Consider the following 10627-nt stretch of genomic DNA (forward strand, 5'->3'; position numbering starts at 1 on the left):
TATCATATAATTCAAAATAGTCAATATATTATATCAAATTAATATACGAATTATTATATCAAATTTAACAACAACGTTAGTGTTATATTTTAAAATATATATATTTGTAAAGACTTCAACTATATCGGTGTTTCTGCGCATTACAATGTCAACTCAAATATAAATTTCAGTTCCATTTAAAAAAAACTAAAGAATATTTTATAAATAGTTAAAATTGATAAATTGTAGTGATAAAAGCAAAAACTAAATTGTAATTTCAATTTAACTAAAATATTTTCTAAATATATTTATATAATCGTTAAAAATTTTCAAATAAGTAGCTTAAAATAACTTATAATAACAATAGTTAAAAACAACTCTATATAAATGATTATATTGTTAGCTTTAAATAAAAAACAATGTTTGATGTTTAAATAATTATAATGATAGAAATTAAAACATTAAGTAAATAAATTTTAAAAAATTAATTAACAATAAAAACAACTATAAATAACATCAAATCATATACTATATTTAATTTTATTCATGTGTAACTCGCGGGTAGAAGTCATTCAAACAATTGAGATTAAAAAGTTATAATAAATGTATATATTATCATATAATTCAAAATAATCAATATATTATATCAATTTAGTATATACAAATTATTATATCAAATTTAACAACAACGTTATTGTTATATTTAAAAAATCATATATTTGTAAGGACTTCAACTATATAGGTGTTTCTGCGCAACGCGCGGGCATTCCCCTAGTGTATATATATATATATATATATATATATATACATATATATATATATATATATATATATATCTCCCTATCTAATCATATCATACATACTTATAAAGCTAGCATTTTTTCTTGAATCTCATGCATTTGAAACCCCCATTCTTTTTTCCTTTCACCACATTCATTTGAAACTCCCATGACTTTTCAATTTCTTTATAATAATAATTATAATTTGGTAATTAGGTTAAATAAATATCAAATCTAAAGTGTATTCATATATAAACTAAATTTCAATATTAAAATAATATCTTTAATTCTACTTATAAAATTATGTTTTTTAACTTTTAACATATTATACTTAAATTATTACTTTTAATATATTGTTGAATGTAAACCACTATCATTTTAAAGGTATAATTTTTGAACAATTTGTATAAAATACTTAAATTATTAATTAAAATATAACATTATAAGCTCAACTTAAATATAAATTTTATTTAACTTAAACAACCCAAAGATTATTTTATAAATAATTAAAAGTGATACATTGTAGTGTCTTTCTAATAATGATTGTAAGTTGGTTAATAAGGTTAAATAAATATCAAGCCAAAAGTGTAATCATAAATAGACTAAATTTTAATTTTAAAATAATATCTTTACTTCTATTTATAAAGTTATGTCTTTAAATTTTAACATATTATACTTAATTTATTAGATTTAAAATGTTGTTGCATGTAAACCATTATCAGTTTAAAGCTACAATTTTTGAACAGTTTGGAGAAAACACTTAAATTGTTAATTTAAATATAACATTACAGTGTCAACTTGAATATATATTTCAGTTCCACTAAAAAAACAAATAATATTTTGTAAATAGTTAAAAGTGATAAATAATAGTGATAAATGCAAAAACTAAATTGTAATATCAGTTTAACTAAAATATTTTCTAAATATATTTATATAATCGTTAAATTTTTTTAAATAAGTAGCTTAAAATAACTTATAATAACAATAGTTAAAAATAACTCTATATAAATGATTATATTGTTACCTTTAAAATCAAAAAATAATGTTTGATGTTTTAAATAATTATAATGACAGGAATTAAAAAATTAAGCAAATATATTTTAAAAAATTAGTTAAAAATAACAACTATAAATAATATTAGACCATATATAATATTTAATTTTATTGATGTGTAACTCGCGAGTAGAAGTCATTCAAACGATTGAGATTATGACGTTATAATAGATTTATATATTATCATATAATTCAAAATAGTCAATATATTATATCAAATTAATATACGAATTATTATATCAAATTTAACAACAACGTTAGTGTTATATTTTAAAATATATATATTTGTAAAGACTTCAACTATATCGGTGTTTCTGCGCATTACAATGTCAACTCAAATATAAATTTCAGTTCCATTTAAAAAAAACTAAAGAATATTTTATAAATAGTTAAAATTGATAAATTGTAGTGATAAAAGCAAAAACTAAATTGTAATTTCAATTTAACTAAAATATTTTCTAAATATATTTATATAATCGTTAAAAATTTTCAAATAAGTAGCTTAAAATAACTTATAATAACAATAGTTAAAAACAACTCTATATAAATGATTATATTGTTAGCTTTAAATAAAAAACAATGTTTGATGTTTAAATAATTATAATGATAGAAATTAAAACATTAAGTAAATAAATTTTAAAAAATTAATTAACAATAAAAACAACTATAAATAACATCAAATCATATACTATATTTAATTTTATTCATGTGTAACTCGCGGGTAGAAGTCATTCAAACAATTGAGATTAAAAAGTTATAATAAATGTATATATTATCATATAATTCAAAATAATCAATATATTATATCAATTTAGTATATACAAATTATTATATCAAATTTAACAACAACGTTATTGTTATATTTAAAAAATCATATATTTGTAAGGACTTCAACTATATAGGTGTTTCTGCGCAACGCGCGGGCATTCCCCTAGTGTATATATATATATATATATATATATATATATACATATATATATATATATATATATATATATATATATATATATATCTCCCTATCTAATCATATCATACATACTTATAAAGCTAGCATTTTTTCTTGAATCTCATGCATTTGAAACCCCCATTCTTTTTTCCTTTCACCACATTCATTTGAAACTCCCATGACTTTTCAATTTCTTTATAATAATAATTATAATTTGGTAATTAGGTTAAATAAATATCAAATCTAAAGTGTATTCATATATAAACTAAATTTCAATATTAAAATAATATCTTTAATTCTACTTATAAAATTATGTTTTTTAACTTTTAACATATTATACTTAAATTATTACTTTTAATATATTGTTGAATGTAAACCACTATCATTTTAAAGGTATAATTTTTGAACAATTTGTATAAAATACTTAAATTATTAATTAAAATATAACATTATAAGCTCAACTTAAATATAAATTTTATTTAACTTAAACAACCCAAATATTATTTTATAAATAATTAAAAGTGATAAATTGTAGTGTCTTTCTAATAATGATTGTAAGTTGGTTAATAAGGTTAAATAAATATCAAGCCAAAAGTGTAATCATAAATAGACTAAATTTTAATTTTAAAATAATATCTTTACTTCTATTTATAAAGTTATGTCTTTAAATTTTAACATATTATACTTAATTTATTAGATTTAAAATGTTGTTGCATGTAAACCATTATCAGTTTAAAGCTACAATTTTTGAACAGTTTGGAGAAAACACTTAAATTGTTAATTTAAATATAACATTACAGTGTCAACTTGAATATATATTTCAGTTCCACTAAAAAAACAAATAATATTTTGTAAATAGTTAAAAGTGATAAATAATAGTGATAAATGCAAAAACTAAATTGTAATATCAGTTTAACTAAAATATTTTCTAAATATATTTATATAATCGTTAAATTTTTTTAAATAAGTAGCTTAAAATAACTTATAATAACAATAGTTAAAAATAACTCTATATAAATGATTATATTGTTACCTTTAAAATCAAAAAATAATGTTTGATGTTTTAAATAATTATAATGACAGGAATTAAAAAATTAAGCAAATATATTTTAAAAAATTAGTTAAAAATAACAACTATAAATAATATTAGACCATATATAATATTTAATTTTATTGATGTGTAACTCGCGAGTAGAAGTCATTCAAACGATTGAGATTATGACGTTATAATAGATTTATATATTATCATATAATTCAAAATAGTCAATATATTATATCAAATTAATATACGAATTATTATATCAAATTTAACAACAACGTTAGTGTTATATTTTAAAATATATATATTTGTAAAGACTTCAACTATATCGGTGTTTCTGCGCATTACAATGTCAACTCAAATATAAATTTCAGTTCCATTTAAAAAAAACTAAAGAATATTTTATAAATAGTTAAAATTGATAAATTGTAGTGATAAAAGCAAAAACTAAATTGTAATTTCAATTTAACTAAAATATTTTCTAAATATATTTATATAATCGTTAAAAATTTTCAAATAAGTAGCTTAAAATAACTTATAATAACAATAGTTAAAAACAACTCTATATAAATGATTATATTGTTAGCTTTAAATAAAAAACAATGTTTGATGTTTAAATAATTATAATGATAGAAATTAAAACATTAAGTAAATAAATTTTAAAAAATTAATTAACAATAAAAACAACTATAAATAACATCAAATCATATACTATATTTAATTTTATTCATGTGTAACTCGCGGGTAGAAGTCATTCAAACAATTGAGATTAAAAAGTTATAATAAATGTATATATTATCATATAATTCAAAATAATCAATATATTATATCAATTTAGTATATACAAATTATTATATCAAATTTAACAACAACGTTATTGTTATATTTAAAAAATCATATATTTGTAAGGACTTCAACTATATAGGTGTTTCTGCGCAACGCGCGGGCATTCCCCTAGTGTATATATATATATATATATATATATATATACATATATATATATATATATATATATATATATCTCCCTATCTAATCATATCATACATACTTATAAAGCTAGCATTTTTTCTTGAATCTCATGCATTTGAAACCCCCATTCTTTTTTCCTTTCACCACATTCATTTGAAACTCCCATGACTTTTCAATTTCTTTATAATAATAATTATAATTTGGTAATTAGGTTAAATAAATATCAAATCTAAAGTGTATTCATATATAAACTAAATTTCAATATTAAAATAATATCTTTAATTCTACTTATAAAATTATGTTTTTTAACTTTTAACATATTATACTTAAATTATTACTTTTAATATATTGTTGAATGTAAACCACTATCATTTTAAAGGTATAATTTTTGAACAATTTGTATAAAATACTTAAATTATTAATTAAAATATAACATTATAAGCTCAACTTAAATATAAATTTTATTTAACTTAAACAACCCAAAGATTATTTTATAAATAATTAAAAGTGATACATTGTAGTGTCTTTCTAATAATGATTGTAAGTTGGTTAATAAGGTTAAATAAATATCAAGCCAAAAGTGTAATCATAAATAGACTAAATTTTAATTTTAAAATAATATCTTTACTTCTATTTATAAAGTTATGTCTTTAAATTTTAACATATTATACTTAATTTATTAGATTTAAAATGTTGTTGCATGTAAACCATTATCAGTTTAAAGCTACAATTTTTGAACAGTTTGGAGAAAACACTTAAATTGTTAATTTAAATATAACATTACAGTGTCAACTTGAATATATATTTCAGTTCCACTAAAAAAACAAATAATATTTTGTAAATAGTTAAAAGTGATAAATAATAGTGATAAATGCAAAAACTAAATTGTAATATCAGTTTAACTAAAATATTTTCTAAATATATTTATATAATCGTTAAATTTTTTTAAATAAGTAGCTTAAAATAACTTATAATAACAATAGTTAAAAATAACTCTATATAAATGATTATATTGTTACCTTTAAAATCAAAAAATAATGTTTGATGTTTTAAATAATTATAATGACAGGAATTAAAAAATTAAGCAAATATATTTTAAAAAATTAGTTAAAAATAACAACTATAAATAATATTAGACCATATATAATATTTAATTTTATTGATGTGTAACTCGCGAGTAGAAGTCATTCAAACGATTGAGATTATGACGTTATAATAGATTTATATATTATCATATAATTCAAAATAGTCAATATATTATATCAAATTAATATACGAATTATTATATCAAATTTAACAACAACGTTAGTGTTATATTTTAAAATATATATATTTGTAAAGACTTCAACTATATCGGTGTTTCTGCGCATTACAATGTCAACTCAAATATAAATTTCAGTTCCATTTAAAAAAAACTAAAGAATATTTTATAAATAGTTAAAATTGATAAATTGTAGTGATAAAAGCAAAAACTAAATTGTAATTTCAATTTAACTAAAATATTTTCTAAATATATTTATATAATCGTTAAAAATTTTCAAATAAGTAGCTTAAAATAACTTATAATAACAATAGTTAAAAACAACTCTATATAAATGATTATATTGTTAGCTTTAAATAAAAAACAATGTTTGATGTTTAAATAATTATAATGATAGAAATTAAAACATTAAGTAAATAAATTTTAAAAAATTAATTAACAATAAAAACAACTATAAATAACATCAAATCATATACTATATTTAATTTTATTCATGTGTAACTCGCGGGTAGAAGTCATTCAAACAATTGAGATTAAAAAGTTATAATAAATGTATATATTATCATATAATTCAAAATAATCAATATATTATATCAATTTAGTATATACAAATTATTATATCAAATTTAACAACAACGTTATTGTTATATTTAAAAAATCATATATTTGTAAGGACTTCAACTATATAGGTGTTTCTGCGCAACGCGCGGGCATTCCCCTAGTGTATATATATATATATATATATATATATATATATATATATATATACATATATATATATATATATATATATATATATATATATCTCCCTATCTAATCATATCATACATACTTATAAAGCTAGCATTTTTTCTTGAATCTCATGCATTTGAAACCCCCATTCTTTTTTCCTTTCACCACATTCATTTGAAACTCCCATGACTTTTCAATTTCTTTATAATAATAATTATAATTTGGTAATTAGGTTAAATAAATATCAAATCTAAAGTGTATTCATATATAAACTAAATTTCAATATTAAAATAATATCTTTAATTCTACTTATAAAATTATGTTTTTTAACTTTTAACATATTATACTTAAATTATTACTTTTAATATATTGTTGAATGTAAACCACTATCATTTTAAAGGTATAATTTTTGAACAATTTGTATAAAATACTTAAATTATTAATTAAAATATAACATTATAAGCTCAACTTAAATATAAATTTTATTTAACTTAAACAACCCAAATATTATTTTATAAATAATTAAAAGTGATAAATTGTAGTGTCTTTCTAATAATGATTGTAAGTTGGTTAATAAGGTTAAATAAATATCAAGCCAAAAGTGTAATCATAAATAGACTAAATTTTAATTTTAAAATAATATCTTTACTTCTATTTATAAAGTTATGTCTTTAAATTTTAACATATTATACTTAATTTATTAGATTTAAAATGTTGTTGCATGTAAACCATTATCAGTTTAAAGCTACAATTTTTGAACAGTTTGGAGAAAACACTTAAATTGTTAATTTAAATATAACATTACAGTGTCAACTTGAATATATATTTCAGTTCCACTAAAAAAACAAATAATATTTTGTAAATAGTTAAAAGTGATAAATAATAGTGATAAATGCAAAAACTAAATTGTAATATCAGTTTAACTAAAATATTTTCTAAATATATTTATATAATCGTTAAATTTTTTTAAATAAGTAGCTTAAAATAACTTATAATAACAATAGTTAAAAATAACTCTATATAAATGATTATATTGTTACCTTTAAAATCAAAAAATAATGTTTGATGTTTTAAATAATTATAATGACAGGAATTAAAAAATTAAGCAAATATATTTTAAAAAATTAGTTAAAAATAACAACTATAAATAATATTAGACCATATATAATATTTAGTTTTATTGATGTGTAACTCGCGAGTAGAAATCATTTAAACGATTGAGATTATGACGTTATAATAGATTTATATATTATCATATAATTCAAAATAGTCAATATATTATATCAAATTAATATACGAATTATTATATCAAATTTAACAACAACGTTAGTGTTATATTTTAAAATATATATATTTGTAAAGACTTCAACTATATCGGTGTTTCTGCGCATTACAATGTCAACTCAAATATAAATTTCAGTTACATTTAAAAAAAACTAAAGAATATTTTATAAATAGTTAAAATTGATAAATTGTAGTGATAAAAGCAAAAACTAAATTGTAATTTCAATTTAACTAAAATATTTTCTAAATATATTTATATAATCGTTAAAAATTTTCAAATAAGTAGCTTAAAATAACTTATAATAACAATAGTTAAAAACAACTCTATATAAATGATTATATTGTTAGCTTTAAATAAAAAACAATGTTTGATGTTTAAATAATTATAATGATAGAAATTAAAACATTAAGTAAATAAATTTTAAAAAATTAATTAACAATAAAAACAACTATAAATAACATCAAATCATATACTATATTTAATTTTATTCATGTGTAACTCGCGGGTAGAAGTCATTCAAACAATTGAGATTAAAAAGTTATAATAAATGTATATATTATCATATAATTCAAAATAATCAATATATTATATCAATTTAGTATATACAAATTATTATATCAAATTTAACAACAACGTTATTGTTATATTTAAAAAATCATATATTTGTAAGGACTTCAACTATATAGGTGTTTCTGCGCAACGCGCGGGCATTCGCCTAGTGTATATATATATATATATATATATATATATATATATATATATATATATATATATATATATCTCCCTATCTAATCATATCATACATATTTATAAAGCTAGCATTTTTTCTTGAATCTCATGCATTTGAAACCCCCATTCTTTTTTCCTTTCACCACATTCATTTGAAACTCCCATGACTTTTCAATTTCTTTATAATAATAATTATAATTTGGTAATTAGGTTAAATAAATATCAAATCTAAAGTGTATTCATATATAAACTAAATTTCAATATTAAAATAATATCTTTAATTCTACTTATAAAATTATGTTTTTTAACTTTTAACATATTATACTTAAATTATTACTTTTAATATATTGTTGAATGTAAACCACTATCATTTTAAAGGTATAATTTTTGAACAATTTGTATAAAATACTTAAATTATTAATTAAAATATAACATTATAAGCTCAACTTAAATATAAATTTTATTTAACTTAAACAACCCAAAGATTATTTTATAAATAATTAAAAGTGATACATTGTAGTGTCTTTTTAATAATGATTGTAAGTTGGTTAATAAGGTTAAATAAATATCAAGCCAAAAGTGTAATCATAAATAGACTAAATTTCAATTTTAAAATAATATCTTTACTTCTATTTTTAAAGTTATGTCTTTAAATTTTAACATATTATACTTAATTTATTAGATTTAAAATGTTGTTGCATTTAACCATTATCAGTTTAAAGCTACAATTTTTGAACAGTTTGGAGAAAACACTTAAATTGTTAATTTAAATATAACATTACAGTGTCAACTTGAATATATATTTCAGTTCCACTAAAAAAACAAATAATATTTTGTAAATAGTTAAAAGTGATAAATAATAGTGATAAATGCAAAAACTAAATTGTAATATCAGTTTAACTAAAATATTTTCTAAATATATTTATATAATCGTTAAATTTTTTTAAATAAGTAGCTTAAAATAACTTATAATAACAATAGTTAAAAATAACTCTATATAAATGATTATATTGTTACCTTTAAAATCAAAAAATAATGTTTGATGTTTTAAATAATTATAATGACAGGAATTAAAAAATTAAGCAAATATATTTTAAAAAATTAGTTAAAAATAACAACTATAAATAATATTAGACCATATATAATATTTAGTTTTATTGATGTGTAACTCGCGAGTAGAAATCATTTAAACGATTGAGATTATGACGTTATAATAAATTTATATATTATCATATAATTCAAAATAGTTAATATATTATATCAAATTAATATACGAATTATCATATCAAATTTAACAACAACGTTAGTGTTATATTTTAAAAATTATATATTTGTAAAGATTTCAACTATATAGGTGTTTCTGCGCATTACAATGTCAACTCAAATATAAATTTCAGTTCCATTTAAAAAAACTAAAGAATATTTTATAAATAGTTAAAAGTGATAAATTGTAGTGATAAAAGTAAAAACTAAATTGTAATTTCAATTTAACTAAAATATTTCTTAAATATATTTTTATAATCGTTAAAAGTTTCCAAATAAGTAGCTTAAAATAACTTATAATAACAATAGTTAAAAACAACTCTATATAAAGGATTATATTGTTAGCTTTAAAATAAAAAACAATGTTTGATATTTTAAATAATTATAATGATAGAAATTAAAACATTAAGCAAATAAATTTTAAAAAATTAATTAACAATAAAAACAACTATAAATAACATCAAATCATATATTATATTTAATTTTATTCATATGTAACTTGCGGGTAGAAGTCATTCAAACGATTGAGATTAAGAAGTTATAATAAATGTATATATTATCATATAATTCAAAATAATCAATATATTATATC

Source organism: Lactuca serriola, chromosome 2 (genome assembly GCF_051521515.1).
Source record: "Lactuca serriola cultivar US96UC23 chromosome 2, Lser_US96UC23_V15, whole genome shotgun sequence".
Classification (NCBI taxonomy): domain Eukaryota; kingdom Viridiplantae; phylum Streptophyta; class Magnoliopsida; order Asterales; family Asteraceae; genus Lactuca; species Lactuca serriola.